General features: G+C 48.2%; 1 protein-coding gene across 2 annotated transcripts in view; it reads right to left on the bottom strand.

Annotated features, from left to right (window-relative positions):
* TXLNG (taxilin gamma) overlaps positions 1-10,942 on the bottom strand; it is a 28,292-nt gene extending 17,350 nt beyond the window's left edge. The window contains exon 1 of one of the 2 annotated variants that reach the window (XM_075428955.1): positions 10,886-10,942. The gene's annotated coding sequence lies outside the window, so the exon portion shown is untranslated. Of the gene's footprint in view, positions 1-8,918; positions 9,032-10,885 lie in introns of those variants that run through there. The other variant, XM_075428963.1, reaches the window with a different exon arrangement.
* Positions 10,943-16,748: the final 5,806 nt, after the last annotated feature.

The raw sequence follows: 16,748 nt of genomic DNA, 5'->3' as shown, positions 1-16,748 counted from the left end.
CCATGTTCTTTGGCCCAGGTGTCTATGAGGCTGTTGCGAAAGTGAGTCCCGTTGTCCGATTCGATTCTTTCGGGAGTGCCATGTCGCCACAGGACTTGTTTTTGCAGGCCCAGGATGGTATTCCGGGCGGTGGCATGGGGCACAGGGTAGGTTTCCAGCCATCCGGTGGTGGCCTCCACCATTGTGAGTACATAGCGTTTGCCTTGGCGGGTTTGTGGCAGTGTGATGTAGTCAATCTGCCAAGCCTCCCCATATTTGTATTTTAGCCATCGTCCTCCATACCACTGAGGCTTTACCCGCTTGGCTTGCTTGATTGCAGCGCATGTTTCACATTCATGGATAACCTGTGCAATGGTATCCATGGTCAAGTCCACCCCTCGGTCATGAGCCCATCGGTATGTCGCGTCTCTTCCTTGGTGGTCCGAGGTGTCATGGGCCCACCGAGCTATAAAGAGTTCACCCTTATGTTGCCAGTCCAGATCCACCTGAGCCACTTCAATCTTAGCAGCCTGATCTACCTCGTGGTTGTTTTGATGTTCTTCAGTGGCCCGACTCTTAGGGACGTGGGCGTCCACGTGACGGACTTTTACAACCAACTGCTCCAGCCGGGCAGCAATATCTTGCCACAATGGGGCAGCCCAGATAGGTTTGCCTCTGCGCTGCCAGTTGTTCTTCTTCCATTGCTGCAGCCACCCCCACAAGGCATTGGCCACCATCCAAGAGTCGGTGTAAACATAGAGCACTGGCCACTTCTCTCGACTGGCAATGTCTAAAGCCAGCTGGATGGCTTTCACCTCTGCAAACTGGCTGGACTCACCTTCTCCCTCGGCAGTTTCTGCGACTTGTCGTGTAGGGCTCCATACAGCAGCCTTCCACCTCCGCTGCTTCCCCACAATGCGACAGGACCCATCCGTGAACAGGGCATACTGTTTCTTATCTTCTGGCAGCTGGTTATACAGTGGGGCCTCTTCAGCACGTGTCACCTCCTCCTCTGGTGATGCTCCAAAATCTTTGCCTTCTGGCCAGTCCATGATTACCTCCAGAATTCCTGGGCGACTGGGGTTTCCCATTCGGGCGCGCTGGGTGATCAGAGCAACCCACTTACTCCACGTAGCATCGGCGGCATGATGCGTAGAGGGGACCCTCTCTTTGAACATCCAGCCCAGGACCGGCAATCGTGGTGCTAGGAGGAGCTGTGCTTCAGTGCCGACCACTTCTGAAGCAGCTCGAATGCCTTCATATGCTGCCAGAATCTCTTTTTCAGTGGGAGTATAGCGGGCCTCGGATCCTTTGTATCCCCGGCTCCAGAACCCCAGGGGTCGACCTCGAGTCTCCCCTGGTGCTTTCTGCCGGAGACTCCAGGTTGGGCCATTCTCCCCGGCTGCGGTGTAGAGCACGTTTTTAACATCTTGCCCTGACCGGACTGGACCAAGGGCTACGGCATGAACTATCTCCTGTTTAATTTGTTCAAATGCCTGTCGTTGCTCAGGGCCCCATTCAAAATCATTCTTCTTCCGGGTCACGTGGTACAGAGGACTCACAATTTGGCTGTAATTTGGGATGTGCATCCTCCAAAAACCCACAACACCCAGGAAGGTCTGTGCTTCCTTTTTGCTGGTTGGTGGAGACATAGCTGCTATTTTGTTGATGACATCCATTGGGATTTGACGACGCCCATCCTGCCATTTTATTCCCAAAAACTGGATCTCTTGAGCAGGTCCCTTGACTTTACTTCGCTTAATGGCGAAACCGGCTTTCAGAAGGATCTGAATTATTTTCTCCCCTTTCTCAAAAACTTCCTCCGCTGTGTCGCCCCATATAATGATGTCATCGATGTACTGCAGATGTTCTGGGGCTTCACCCTTTTCCAGTGCAGTCTGGATTAGTCCATGGCAAATGGTGGGACTGTGTTTCCACCCCTGGGGCAGTCGATTCCAGGTGTACTGGATGCCCCTCCAGGTGAAAGCAAACTGTGGCCTGCACTCTGCTGCCAAAGGGATGGAGAAGAATGCATTAGCGATGTCAATTGTAGCGTACCACTTGGCTGCCTTTGACTCCAGCTGATATTGAAGTTCTAGCATGTCTGGCACGGCAGCACTCAGCGGTGGTGTGACTTCATTCAGGCCACGGTAGTCTATTGTCAGTCTCCACTCTCCAGTAGATTTTCTTACTGGCCATATGGGACTATTAAAGGGTGAGCAAGTTTTGCTGATCACTCCTTGACTCTCCAGCTGGCGGATCAGCTGATGAATGGGGAGAAGGGAGTCTCGGTTGGTACGATACTGTCGCCGGTGCACCGTTGTGGTCACGATTGGCACCTGTTGTTCTTCAACCCTCAGCAACCCCACAACAGAAGGATCCTCCGAGAGACCAGGCAAAACGGACAGCTGTTTAATTTCTTCCGTCTCCACAGCAGCTATGCCAAAAGCCCACCGATACCCCTTTGGGTCCTTGAAATAGCCTCTCCCAAGATAGTCTATCCCAAGGATGCACGGAGCCTCGGGGCCAGTTACAATGGGGTGCTTCTGCCAGTCCTGCCCAGTGAGGCTCACTTCAGCCTCCAGTACACTCAGCTCTTGGGACCCCCCTGTCACTCCCGAAATGCAAATGGACTCTGACCCTTTGAACTCTGATGGCATTAAAGTACACTGTGCACCAGTGTCCACTAGAGCTTTATACTCTTGTGGATCTGACGTGCCAGGCCACCGAATCCACACCGCCCAATAAACACGGTTGTCCCTTTCCTCCACCTGGCTGGAGGCAGGGCCCCTCTAATCCTCGTCAGAGAATTTGCTGCTCACCTGCTGTAAAAATGACTTGGAGATCCCCTCCAGAGGATCGGAATCAAGGTCAAACTGTCTACCTGGTCTGGAGAGCTGGCTGCTGGAAACTGGAGCGGCACTTTTCCTAACAGAATCCCCTTTGGTGATTGTTTTACCTCGCAACTCACGTACTCGTGCCTCTAGACTTGAGGTGGGTTTTCCATCCCACTTCCTCATGTCCTCTCCGTGGTCACGCAGGTAGAACCACATGGTGCCCCGGAGTGTATAGCCTCTGTATTCCCTCTCCTGAGCAGAGAAACGCTTGCCCCTAATAGCTGAGACACTGGCCCGTACAGGTGGGGAGTAGGACATGTTCTCTTTGATTTGCCGCACCTCCCGGGCCAGTTTCTCCACAGCTGAGACAAGGGAGGAAGAGAGACTTTCCTCATATTGCCGGAGTCGGACAGCCACCTCATCCACTGTTGGTGCCTCCTTACCCTTCCAGTTTACAACTGCCAGTGAGTTGGCATATGAGGAGGGTGCGCTCCGCACAAACTTCCTCCACATAGATGCTGTGCACTGGACTTCATCTGGGTCTGTGGGTAACTGGTCATCGTCTGGTTCATTATAAACCAGCTCCCGCACAGCTAATTCCCTCAAGTACTGAATACCCTTTTCCATATTGGTCCACTTGCCAGGATGACATACAAAATCGTTACTGAAGGGGTACCTCTCCCTCACCCCTGAGAGAAGTCTCCTCCAGAGGCTGAGGACTTGTTCCTTTTTCCCAATGGCCTTGTCAATGCCCCCATCCCTGGCCAGGGATCCCAGCTGCTTGGCTTCCTTGCCCTCTAACTCCAAGCTGCTGGCCCCGTTATCCCAGCACCGCAGCAGCCAGGTGACAATGTGCTCGCCTGGGTGGCGGCTGAAATCTTTCCGCATGTCTCACAGCTCGCCCAGGGACAGGGACCGGGTGATGATCTCTGTCTCTATCTCCCGTGATGACCCTGGCTCATCATCATCCCTCCCGGAGCGATCTGCTCTCTTTGTGTCTTTCTTTAGTTTTACGGGGGCGACTGCTACCTGCACAGGTTGGTCATTGGGCTCAGTCACTGTGCCTGTGGCTGGAGCTGGAGCAGCTGCTGTGCCCGCTGGGGAAACCGAGGCAGACCCTGCAGCTGTGGCTGCAGCAGCCATGGTGCCGGTCGGGGGGGCTGCGCCAGTTGCAGCGCCTGCCGCTTCGCTTCCCCCCCTTTCCCCTTTAGGGCACTGAATCAGGTTGAACAGCGCTCGGTAGGCGTGGGCCAGACCCCAGCACATTGCGGTGATCTGTGTCTCTCTCGAGTTCCCAGGGTGGCAGCACACTTTTTTCAGATATTTTACCAGATTGTCTGGATTCTGTATTTGTTCAGGGGTGAGTTTAAAAAACACCGGTGGTGCCCACTGCTCTAGACACCTGCCCATGCTGTCCCACACACCCAGCCACTCACAGCTATCCGGCCCCGGGGCAGGTCTCTGCACAATGTTCTTAACGACTTGTTTAGCCCTAAACAAAACCTGCAACCCATTCAGGAGACATAACAAAAGGAGAGTGCTGGCCTGAGCATCCCACGGGTACTCGAAGTTCTCAAAAGCCATTAGGACCAGCCTGAAGGAGAGAGGGGGGGCAAAAGAGTGGGGGAAGGTATCCCCTTCGGTTTTCCCCACAGACTGGGTTTGATTATTCACAAAATCTAAGACATAGGATCCAAGGTACGGAAATGACCGCAGTGCCGCATGCAAATACAAGCCTAATTTCATGAACATTGACGTTATCATGTCATAAGTCGACATCATACAGTATAGCAAAATCATCACCCTGATCCTTTTCCCCGAGGTAATGAACAGCACCACAGGGAAAACATAGTGCAAGTACAGATTCAAAAACCACAGCCATCTGATCACAGACAGAAACATTTTTACCGGCGACTTTAACTAACACAGTAAATGCGTATGATAAATTTTAACAAAATCTATGAAAGCAGTTTTAACACCAGCTGCTCAGCCCTGCCGTTATCCCCGCCCCACGTTGGGCGCCAATTTAATGTTTCGGTTTCGGCTGCCGCCGGCAACAAAAGCGCCACGCGGCCGCCCCTCCCCCCGCCGGCGTGCGGAGGAGAATGAAAATAAAGAGGCAGAAACTGGTGGGTCGGGATAAGGGCAGTTTAACAGAACAGCAAACAGAGGGAAAACAGGAACAACAACGATACAAATAAGGAGAAAACACAACAACGAACCGTACAGACAGCCGCTCTCCCGAAACAGGACCGACGCTGCGCCCCCCCAAGCCGTGAGTGCCTTCCCGCCGTGCCGCACCCCCCCCCCCCCACCGGAACCCAGCGTGACGTCACATGGTATGGAATACCGGGCTCTGTTTGGCCAGGTGGGGTCAGCCCCCACCCCCCGGCTGTGCCCCTTCCTGGATTCCGGTGAAAATTAATCCTATTCTGGCCAAACCCAGGACAATGAGTTACTTAAAAAATCGTTAAGCAAACATGCATTAATATTGTAAAAAAACATGTAACAGCTTAGTTGTTCTCTATACTTAAAGCAAGCCCCTTGCTTTAGACCTTATCTCAAGGCAGATTCATTCTCGAGAAGATGGAATTCATACAATACCTTTCAAGAAAAGACAATAAGCTTTTTAACTGCAAATAATCTGTATTGACATTACGGAGCAACTTATGACTTATCACAGAAGGTTCACTTTGCACTGCTCTTTACAAGTGTGGAAATGATGCACCTGTTTTATGGACAAATATAAACCCACTTTAGTTTTACCACTCTCCAATCACGTCAGACAACGCATTCGATATATGCCTGAAAAGGTAATGCAGTAATAGAATTGCTGTAACAAATAATCAAACCCACCATTTAACAGATGACTTTTTAGAGCTGTAAAATGCATCTTTTTCTTCTTTAGATTGTCTTAAACTGTGGGGTTTCTATTGGCATGGGAAAGGCTTACCCCTCCAAGTTTAGGGTCAGTTAAACAAACAAGAGATGCTTCTCAAAAAAGGACAAAAGATGTGAACACAGCAGAGCTCACTTAACCTTTTTGTAGGTACCAACGGTTGAAACCATGGCACAGATTTTCTCTGAAAACCATGATTCATACAGAAGCTGAAGATACTGTGTCATGTTCCATTGATAAAACAGGAAAGATCAGAGGTATCCGAACGTGCCATAATACTAGAGCAGAACTGCAGTGCCAACAAACCCACTGAAACTTGCAGTTTTTCCATCACACAGAACATGAACTTCTGATTCAAATACTTGTGCCTAAGAAGCCTGGCAAAGGGTAGGGAAACTGCTCTAAACTCAATGTTTCTGGTTTGGCACGGTATTTCCAGACTTCCTGAAATCCACAAACAGACCGAAATCTTTCTTTCTGAAAGCAGAGCGCAGTCTTGCCTGGAACCCAACGAGTGGCCTGATGGGCTGCAGTGGTGGTCACACATTGAACGGTGGCAGTGCCCAAACCGCTGTCCTGCTGTCACCTCACTGCCCTTTCTCACACCCGCCTCTGCTCTGCTAGCAACAAAACTCACACAGTGTGCTCTGACACAGTTTGTAGCCAGGTCAGTACCTCAGCCCAGTTCACTGCACAGCAACAGGCGATCCTGCCAGCCACAAGTGCTAGCACCGTGGCTGGAAAGAGGCCAAAGCACGAGAGTCACTGAAGGCAAAAAAAAATAAAAAAGAGTCATCACGGCTGGAGCACCAGGAACCACACCACAGGTACCCAGTTACCACCGACTGCTGAGGTACTGGAACACTGCCAGCAAGAAGACATTCACAAGAAGCACTGCTTTATTTAGACAACCCAGAGATTTTCATCAGTTTTCATCTGAGAAAACTCTGCTGTTTCTGGGGGAAAAAAAACCCCAACTACTGCCAGGGGCATACATGCAACCACTAAGTCGCAAAACACCCACCTCTACTAGCAAACCGTCACAGTCACCTAAACACCTGTCAACTCAGAGCTCGCATTTAACATGCATATTCCAAAGCATCTGGAAGTTTCCACCACCTCATTAATTCAGCAGAGCTTTTTGTAGAAGTCAAATTAGGTGTCAGTCTGATTCTTCGCTGACAATAATTTCGCAGCTCAGTATTCTCTATCCTTTGTCAGAAAACTCACAAGGATTTTCAGAACTTCAGACTCATTCTCTGAAGTCTAACAGAGGAGGTAGAAATTTTTGAAGAAAAAGGTCTCTGTACAAGTGTCTGGTACATCTCAAATATATTTGAAAACAATAGCGATAGCAAAAACACTACAGAACTTGTCAACCTTTTCTTGAGTTTCCAGTGAACACTGAACAAATCCAAGCTTATTGACAAGCAAGTACGCTCCCTGCAAAACCAAAGCTCACTGTGGCAGTAGACAGTTTTCATAATAATATCAAATTTACTTAGCTTAAATACAATTAAAAATTGGTGACCACCGGCTAGAATACAGTATTTAAAGAAGTGGGTCTATCAGCAGCTAGAACAACCTTATAACATACGAAAATAACTAAAAAACCCTAGTTAAATTCTATCAAGTTGTAGCCCATAAGCTCTAGCAAAACTGACAGCAGTGGCACGACATACTAAAATTCTAATGTATTTAACCCAGATTAGAAAGTGTTTGTTTTTCATTTTAAACAGAGAAGTCTGCTATTGCCTGGCAGGAGCCACCAACACTAACAGCTAGATGACTTCCTGATTATGACTAATGAAGAAATTTTCTACATTACCTGTCACTTTAGATATTAAAACTACATAAAACAGTCTGAACAGCCTTCTTACTCTGAATTTTATTCTTAAAACACTTCAACTACAGAGAGTTTCAGATTTGAACTATATGAAGCTTCAAGTTGGAGTACAGCAATAATAAACTTCACACTGAGAATGTTAGGTATTAAACCACATCAGTATCACTGAAATTGTCCCCCCCTTACCGAGATCATGGTCAGAACCCCCCAACTTTTACCTCCACCTTTTCAAATGCATGTTCATCAGACGAGTGAACTTCTCAGTTTAACGTTCCAGCTGAGAACACAGCACTTCCAACAGCACATTGTATAATAGCGCTGATTCAGTACTGACTGAATAAAAACAAAACAGAACCACCCCACCAAAGACCTACTACTGAAATCACCACTACCTTTTCTCGCGGCTACCACGCTCTCTCAGCTTCCAGCCTGGCTTCCAACCTCCAGGTTCTAACTAGCTTTAGCGATAGGTGGCTTAGAACCCGAAAGACCAAAATTAGATTGTTACATACCTAGAAAGATTTTTCTGTGAGAGACAGAAAAGTGTGTATGGCACAGATCATGTGCCACTTCATAAGATCACACAATTATTTGTCAAAATTCAAAACTACCATTAAAAAAGATACTTGCCATCTACCCAGCTGTGAAACCAGCTATTACAAGACACTGACATTTCTGAATAAGCAGGAATAACATCGTTCAGCTGACTACATTTTCAAATTTCTCACACAGGCAACTGGACATAAAAGCCTTATACCCCTTCTCCTGACCAATTACATTAAAAACACTTGTGGCAAAAAGTATGTCGTACTTATCACAAATGTTTGGTTTATAACAAATCTTAGGCTTCCTGCATCCCAGCAATTTACTTTTACCGGCTAACCCAGGAAAGCTTACTTCGAAAACATGTGTGTAACGTACTTTTCCTTAGCACAGATACTCAAGAAGACTTCATTTTACACAACTGTATTGTGCTGAAAAATCAATCACTCAGTAGTAATTTTGTTCATGACTTCTCCATAAAGACTAGCATTTCAGGATGGCACAAAATTTGGGTTTGGATTTTATAGCAGGTACACCTTCATCCACTGGTCTAGACACAATAATTCAGGTGCTTGTGACCACAACATTAGCTTATTATGATTATTTGTCCACGTAATACTTCTCTGTATGCTGCTCACTGACCTAAATAATCACACAGTCTAATTATACCTTTCTGAAAACCTGATGGCCTCTGAGGTGGCTTCCCCACCTAACTAAGATCTTAGTTGTGAGATCAGAAAGTCATTTCAAACAAACATTTCACACTGTTCTGTCACTACATTAAAAGTTATGTTCAATGCACTCATTTACCTACATTCCAAATACTGGACTGAGGCACCTGCAGTATTGCTCATCATTAGTTTCAAAGTATTGCAAGGTTAGAAGTCCCATCACAACAGGAAGACGATTAAGAACTACCTGCTTCAGAAAGTTGTATTTTGTCTCTGTAAAAGTCAGAGTAAATGTTAATAGAATCCCACTATTAATACTGCTGGCCTTACATTCAAGACATGATCTCTGATACTGGTTCTGACACTTACATTCTCACATGACCCCTGCTTACGGTCCTTACTTTTTTCTGTTACCATTCCAATGCTTCTTGCTTTTTCAGTGGCCTCATGAATCACAGAAGACATTCCTGCTTTTAAAAACAGCTTTCTATATTTACCTCAAACGTAATCTCAATGGAAAAAAATAAAAATAAAAAAAGAGGTTGGGTTTGTATCATTTTTCTTGTCTAGTGTTCTCAAAAAAAGATTAGAAAGATACCTTCCCTGTTTTACCTTAAAATGTTAAAACACACTTCCTGTAACTCTAGCAAAAATTTCACTGGAGGAACCCAAAGTTTAAATGGAAGCTTTCAGTGCATTTACATGCAGGGCAAAGTGCTGCACATTTCACCAGCCCTTTTTAATGCGAGCATCTGAGACAGGTACTAATTAAGAAAGCATTTCATACAGTATGAATCACTTCCGCTGATGAGGTTTCACTTCCTCTTTACCATAAACCTAATAGTTTTCTAGTCATCCACAGAACGTTTCTGGAAAAAGCAGGGTAGACAAGTTCTGAATTCCCAATGCAAACAGGTCACAAGGAACCTAAAAATAAAGAGGCTCCCGCGTACCAAGGCAGGGGGAGGGAAATCTGTAAGAGACTGCAGAAGGATTTTTAATTCACAAAAAAAGTTCAAAGTAAAATTTGCTTAATTTCACCTTTTTTAAAAAATTAAATTCCGTTTGACCGTGGGCATATGCAGTAATATGGAGATGCCAGCTTGTTTAGGGTTTTGTTCGTTTTAAAACAACATCATCACTTGCCTTGGTAGGGGACACCAGAGTTACTCGCAAGCCACTTCCCGCTAAAAAAAACTTCAGAAAACTCACAGAAGAGATCCTTTTTCACCGAGGAAAACTAGCCCCATCGCCTCCTAAATCCCCCTCCAACAGCCAAAACAACCAACCCCCACCACAAAGTTACTATTTCTGGGATGCCGTTATCCTTCATACCACGGGAAAAAAAGCTACACAAAAAAGCCACCTGAATTGACGTTAAGGACAGACGAGGAGACCCCGAGGCGCGGCGTGAGGCTACCACGGCAGCCCGGCCCCGCGAACCGCCGCGCTGGGGGGGTGACACGCAGCGACCGATCTCAAGCACGCTGTACGCCCCGGCTGCTGGGTGCGCCCGGGCGCGGGGCACCCACTCGGGGCTTGTCCCACAGGGATGCGCCACCGGGGGCTGCTGCGCCGTCACCGGGACACCGCTGCCTTCGGGGTCCTTGCGGCAGGTGGAGGGGAAAAATGAAGAGAGAAAAACCCGTTCAGGACCGTTTCGGAGGGTGAGGAAATCCCCCCCCCCCCCGGGCCCCGCCACGTGCCGCCGCCGCCCCCCCCAGCGGCCCGCCGCGCGCGGGAGGCAGGGACCGCCCCGCCCCCGCCGCGCTCCCCGGCCCCGACCCCGGCCCCGTCCCGGCGAGGCGGGCGCGGCTGCCCGGGGGCGACGCCGAGACACCCCCCCCGGACACACACCCGCGGCTGCGCCGACGGGCCCGCTCCCGGGGGAAGCCGAGCCGAGCGGAGCCCGGCCTGCCCAGCGCAGCTGCCGCAAGCGGGGGAGGCGGCGGGGTCACCGCCTGCCCCGGCCCCGAGCGCCCGGGCCGGCCGCGGAGGCCGCGTGTGGCCGGGGGAAGCGGGGAGCGAGGCGCCGCAAGCCGGCGCGGCGGGGAGAGGGGGGGGGGGGGGGGAGCGCCCTCCCCCGGGCTCGGCCGCGCTCCGCCCTCACCTCCGGGCTGCCGCTCAGCGCCGCCACCGCCGCCTCCCCCTCGCCGCCCTGGCTCTGGCGCCGAGCCCGTCCCCCCGCCGCCGCCGCGCTGCCGCCGCCGCGCGCTGCCTCCGCTCCGCGCGTCGCCATGATGTGACGGCAGCATCCAAACAAGCTGCCGAACCGAGGCACACCGGAAGCTCTCCCTGCGGGCCCGCCCCTTCTCCCGAAGGCAGCCAATCGCCCCGCAGTCCCCCGATCACGTGGGAGACGCGCGCCCTCCCTGCCCGCCGGGTGGCGGAGCCACTCGCGGGGCTCCCGGGAGAGAGGTGGACTGCGCTTCCCAGCGAGCATCGCGCGGCTCCCGAGGGACCGGTAGCCTGCGCCGCCGCGGGGGCCGCCGGGAGCTGTAGTCCCGCCGGCGTGGGCCGAGCGGCAGGGCCGCGGCGGCAGCGTTACCAACGGGCGGCCGCGGGCTTCGTCCCGCCTGCCTTGCAGCCGTCGCTGCGTTCGTCGTGGCCAAGTGGCGCGGGGCGGTTGTGCTCTTGGAGCCACAGAGTCGTGGGATCGTTAAGGTCGGCGAAGCCAGACCTCTGAGAACGTCAGGTCCAGCCGCCAACACCACCGTGCCTGCTGCGCCGTGCCCCCTTCACACGGTGAGGGGAACGTCTGCGCTCGGTGACAGAGTGGCTGGAAAAAACCGGGGCTCCAGACCTCCCTCGGCGCTTGCTGCTTCAGGGAATGCGTGGAGTGGATGTTTGTGCTGAGTCGAGCGGCTTCTGCGAGGCAGCACCTGCATAAATTGTGTCCTTACGTCCTAAATCCGTACTTACCAGAACTATTCAACTGCTGATTTCAAGATGAAGAACAATTTTAGGCATTTGGCTATCATTCTGACCTTCGGGTGGATTTTTTCTCCCCCAAAATAACACTTGTTCTTTTGCAGACACGCATAACACTGGTACAACTCTTGGAAAAAGAAGCAAGGGGCCTTCCTCTCCCTCAGCAGAATTTTGATGCTTCCGGATTTTTCCCGTGCATCCCTTCCATTTGAGAGTAGCAAGAGGTCCATGCAAATATGCTCCGTTTGATCCCAGGATGGCTCATGAAATCCTTAAATAGGGCTTCAAGATTACTTTTAATTTCTCCCCAGCATTATTCGAATGTATGCAGCAAAACACCAATTCCTCTTGCACCCTCCTTCTCCTCCCCCAGACAGGCACCTTTTGGAATAGAAGGAAGATTAATTACAAACATGAGCTACTTTGAGAGAGAATGGAAGAAAGAACCACAGGGTTCTTGCTGTCTGTAAGCCTTTACTGTAATAAAATTCATTATAAGGCCTGTTTTGGTGAATTTGGGTGCTAGAGAGTTCAGCACGCATTGTGCGGCAGAAGCAGGCATGAGGCTGTTCTGTCAAGCGGGACAAAGATTTCTTCAAGAGCTACCAGACATTAGAGAATATATTTGCAGCAGTAATACCCTTCACACTTGAGCTGGCAGGTTTTTTTCTGCTGATACAGTGACACAGATCAATTATAATTGTTTTGTGAAGAAAGGTACTGCTTCCTAGTAAGTCAGTTTTCACAGAAGTTTAGGTTTTTTTGAGGATAGCTGATGCAGGTGTAGCGAGAGAGGTACGGTCAGCTTCCAGACTCAATCACAGATCTTTGGTGCAAAGCTTGCTCGCTGTGTTATTGTCCTCTGAAGAACACAAATGTGAAACTGAATGAAAAAAATTACTTTCAGTATTTTCAGTTACATCTGTTGTTCTCTCCCTGTGTCTCTGTGTGTGTTTTTGTGAACCATTTTCCCTCAGAAATGCACTTACCAGCAAAGTGCATGTCAACACTTCAACAGGCTGCCAAGGGAAGTGGTGGAGTCACCATCCCTGAAGGCGTTCAAAAAACATGTAGATGTGGCACTTTGGGACATGGTTTAGCAGGCATAGTGGTGATGGGTTGATGGTTGGACTTGATGATCTTAGAGGTGTTTTCCAACCTTAGATGATTCCAGGATTCTATGAACAGTACTGGAAATTCGTACTGACAGGAGGATAAGAACTTGTTTGCGGTTGTGCCCTGTTGATGCCCCTGCTGGAGACTGCTGTGTGAGGGAGGAACAGTCATGGACTACACACCAGGAGCAGCAGCTAGGCAGATGCTCCACCCAAATGGCCATTGCCAAGAAGCTGCTTAACTGTTGGGCACTAAAAATAGTGGTCTTATATTTTGATGGGCAAGAAGCTGAAATTTTAGGAAAATTAGTTCTTTTTTATTATTAGTGTTATTTAAAATATAACTAAGTGTCCATTGGGAAAAATCTTTAGTCATGAACTTTTTATAATTTGTCAGAGTAATCTGTTTTTACAAACTACATCTGAGTTATGTGGTTATTACCGTTCTCTAAGAGTAGTCTTAAATTCATAAAACCTGTACACGTAAGCAGCCAGTTTGGCACCTCTCTTGAGTACTTCACTGTCCTCACTGGGGTGGGGACTCCTAGGCAGCTTGGTGAAAATGAGTTGCTTCATTATATTTTTAAACACGTCAGTAGGGTGACAAATAGAACAAGATGTTAAAAACTCTAAACAATGACAATTGGGAAACTGTGAAGTATGGTGTATGATGTATGTTGGTGTTTCTTTTCTTACAGCATTGTTATTACATGCAGTGCAGTCAGGAAACTATTGAAATGCAGCGTCAAATTTAATTTTGTCCTTTTCTCATGATTACTATGATAATTGCTTTCATGGAAATTTTCAAGAAGCTCTGGACTACCAGAATTGTTCTTGGAACGCTCTTCCCCCTGCACTGAGTAGGAACTGTAATTCTTCTAATGTTACCTTTCACAGAATGGCCAATTGAAAACGAAAATGAAGGCAGGAGGGAAACAGAAAAATACAAACAAATCAAAAAGTCAACCCAAATCACCACTCTTCTACTTCACAGGATACTAAAATTCAACGATGGTTACTAGGGAAGATGCCTGGGGCCCAATGCGGACAATATTGTAAATGCGTAATGGCTGAACATGCAGCTAGAAATAAAAACAAACAAGATGTCGGGGTATGCATGGACTGGGATGAGGAGTCATACAGAAAATGAAAGCAGCGTGCGTCAGCTGGGTGGTGTGTTCTCCTACGTGCTTGTTGCGCGTGTCACACCTCCCTCCCAGAAAATTAACTCTGAAGGTAAATGGTCTCTAAGGAAAGCTGTCACAAATTACTGGGTGGATAGAAAAATGCCCCCAGTAAAATATGACCAGAGTCAAAAGTCCGAAGTGCTTGGCTGGGGAAAGTAACACGTGGGACATGGGGAAAAGAAGGAAAAGGCAGATTCTTCTGCTTTCCTCTGTCACACACGGTTCAGCTAAATTACAAAGCGGCGCATTCGAAACCAATAAAAAGATTTTCCCCCTTCACACATTAAGAAACTAATTACCCCACAATACCAATGAAGTAGTGAACTAGATTCAAAAAGGAACTGGACATTTGTATGGGTAAGAGTGGTAGCCAGCCACAGGCTCGTGCAGATGTTGTTTGAAAGAGAATTCAGATGCCAGCCACTGTGACAGGGCAGGCGATCGGCCTTGGGATCCGACGAACCGGTGCTGCTTACCCCAGCGCCGCTCGTGTCCCTGTTCACACCAGCCAGGACTGGAGGCAGGACGGCCGAGCCAGGGGCTGTGCGTGCGGTTGTGAGTTAAATCTGCCAGCGGTTGTCCTCCAGCACCCAGGCCAGGGGGATGCAGACCATACCCTGCTGGACCCCGCGGCGCTTGGCCTCCAAAGCTGTGCTGCTCGCCAGCTCGGCTGGGAATAACTCAGCGGCCAGGAGCTGATGGAGAGATTGCTGGATGGCTCAGGGCAAACATTTTTAGGGGTCTTTCTAACTGTTCATAGGCATTCAGTTTTCAACACGTGCTCAGACACGTCAGTTGACTGGTACATCCATAGCCAGAGAGAGCCAGAGTGTATCCGATAACAGCGTTCCTCCACCTGAAAGATCCTATGCACCAGTATTTTTGCCTGCCTGGGCAATGGTTTCCACTCTTTCCTTTGCATGGCCACTAATTTTTTGACCCCACATCCCACTGGGAGAGACTGTTGTTTCCACATTTGCGCCAAATGTCTGCGGAGGCTCCTCTCCACCCCAGTAATGCCCTTATGGCAGCACTTTTCGTCCACCCAACGCGCGATGGGCTTGAAAGTCTTGTTACACACGATACGGGATGCAAGGCGGTGATGATACAGCAAAACCAGAACTGTTTGATGTCTAAATTGCAGGCATCAAAGTCACGGAAGGGCACACGGCCAGCATTAAAACATGTCTGAAGTAAAACTGGGACAAGAAGCTGGGTGTAATCGATCTATTCCCTGGGCATCATTTGAATGTGAGGTAAATTGGGCTCATTTCTTCTTGGGAAGGATAGGAAATGCAGAGAAGCAGCAGCTTTGTCTGGCGCTGAAATCTTTGCATTTGAGTACGGAAACCATAGTTGAGGGAAAAAATAAAAGCAACTGCAGAATTAAGGTTTTGTATCTGCATATAATTAAAAAACCCCACACTAAACATGGTTTTCTTTAGAGCATCGTGTATCAAAGGAGGCATCAAATCTTTATTCTTCTAACTTTATATATAACCCTTAACTAGCTGCATTTATCTCCTGTCTTTCCCTGCTTTGTCAGAATCGTGCTTAGATAGAATAACCGTTCTGCCCATGTACTTTTGGATTAAGCATACCTCCGAGGTCTATCTGGAGAGGTTTGTCACAGCTTCATGAATCCCTGAATTAGCAAAGGAGAATGTCCCAACCTGTGCCACAATCAAAACCAGGCTTTTCAGAAATGAAGCCGGTGATTCATTCGTCAAGCTAATTTCTACAGAGCGCTGTCTCATTCAAAATGATGGAGTGACAAACTAATGATAATTATTTTGGTTGCTCCTCCTCTCGCCGTGGTATCGAGTTAAAAGTAACAGCTGAAAAGTACATTATGAATTTCTGAATATATTTAGACATACTAATAGATGTGGGTTTGCATTTTTATATATACATGGTCTTCATACATGTATATATATATAGAGCGAGCCAATACTGGGCTATACTGAGAAGACAATGAAGCCATGCTTGTCTTCTGATGCTTTTGTAGGAATTGTTGTTTTCTGAAGTAATCCTCCAAACAAATTACCGAATCAAAAAATTCCATACATGTATTAACTAATATCAACTGGACTAGTAAACTACTAGTTGAAGAGGATGCTTTGGTGCACAGAATAACGGGAGATGTTGGTATCTCTAAATGATTCCTGGGCAATCTTTTCCCTGTTTCTCAAAAGTTAATTCCAAAATCTGCAAGTTTAGCTGCTTGTAAGAAAACTGGTTAACAATCTTGTTGTTTGCTTTTCCTCAATGTTTTAAACAACTCCATTTTCTGTTACATTGTCTCTACAGGTTGGTGTTATTTACATCCATTCTTGGTTTCTTTTGGTTCTGTCATGGATTTTGTACTGTTTTTTTGCTGAATTTTAGCATCTGCACCATCCCAGTGCTTGGAATGATGTTGTTAAGGAAACACCAGAAAACATGAAATATATTATTGTGACACATTTGGGCTACGAAGGCCCGCAAAATTCAGCATGAACATGAAGAGGCCGATCTGTGTTCAACTCGTGTCACAAGTGGAATGCAGACGCTTTCCCTCTTACCATGCACAATGAAAACTGCTTGGCACTTGTAGGACTAACCGAAGTGAAAGGCATGGGCCAGTCCTGAAAACTGCAGGATTACACAAAACTTACTGCAGTTTTCCTGGTTAAAACCAGATACCCAGATTCGAAAATATTAATATGATTTTTGATAAGTGACTTGAAATATCAGAGCT

The sequence above is a fragment of the Opisthocomus hoazin genome, chromosome 1 (assembly GCF_030867145.1).
Source record: "Opisthocomus hoazin isolate bOpiHoa1 chromosome 1, bOpiHoa1.hap1, whole genome shotgun sequence".
In the NCBI taxonomy this organism is placed as follows: domain Eukaryota; kingdom Metazoa; phylum Chordata; class Aves; order Opisthocomiformes; family Opisthocomidae; genus Opisthocomus; species Opisthocomus hoazin.
This window is presented reverse-complemented; position numbering and strand designations above follow the sequence as displayed.